This window comes from Cynara cardunculus (genome assembly GCF_001531365.2).
Source record: "Cynara cardunculus var. scolymus isolate 2C chromosome LG 4, CcrdV1, whole genome shotgun sequence".
NCBI classification, from domain to species: domain Eukaryota; kingdom Viridiplantae; phylum Streptophyta; class Magnoliopsida; order Asterales; family Asteraceae; genus Cynara; species Cynara cardunculus.
The window spans coordinates 81,573-82,682 of NC_037531.1; positions in this window are offsets into that span (position 1 = coordinate 81,573).

Consider the following 1,110-nt stretch of genomic DNA (forward strand, 5'->3'; position numbering starts at 1 on the left):
AATATATTAAATTAATTAAATATTTTTAATTATTTATTAATATAACAATATTAAAAAATTGTAGATCACAATTTATTTCGTTAATATTTTAAATAGAATTTTAAAGTATATGTATTTATTTGAATAACATAAAATAAGAAGTGTTACTTTTTTTGCAAACAAAATATATCTCGAAAATAATGTTTCATATTTATTTAAGTAATATTTTACTTTAAAATATTTAATTTGCATGCAACTTAATAAGAAAAAGTCAAAAAAATTAAATATTTTTTAGATCATGGCAATGAAAAATGAAAATCACTAATAATAATTTGAAATAGATTTTTATTTTTATTTTAGTTAAGTCATCAAAATGATGTGTCATCCACATCACCTCATTAAAGCCACACAAGCAAAAAAAAGTCAATGTGTTAACCGATTTAAAAGGTAAAAGGTCACCCATTGCTATTATGAGTAGATTTTTTAAAGTATTATGCCTTAATAAAAAATAATTTGAAAGTACATTGTTATAATAAAAAAAACAAAAGTAGAATGCTATAATAAGAAAATTTATGAAAGTAGATTGTTATTTCATACATTTAACTCTATAAAAAAATGTTTGTCCACTATTGATCAATCTACATAAAACTTCAATGAATCCATGACAGATCTATGATTTAACACTCAAGAACATGAGAGGAGATAGAGAGAGAAAGTCAATAAGTCAAACCTTCATAATACTCTCAAAATATACATAACGTTTACAATTGAAATCTCCTTCAAATTACACAAAGGACAAAGCTATTTATAGAGTCAAACATGAACCCTTCAAAGTCAATGTAACGCCCCAACCCACACATTGCATGTAACACATATTTCATACCAAAGAAATACATATTCATATACATCTGGGTCCCTTAGTACAAGAATACTATCATGACCAAATACAAGGTCCAAAAATTCAAAATACATATCTTGTACTAAACAACAAAACTAATCATCAAAAACAATTCTGCAGTCGAATGCATATAAGAAAAGCATTAAATCTTTTCCTTTCCTTTACCTTATACAATTCCTGCAATACACATTTTAAAATCACAAAACGAGGGTTAGACTGAAAAGTCTAGTGAG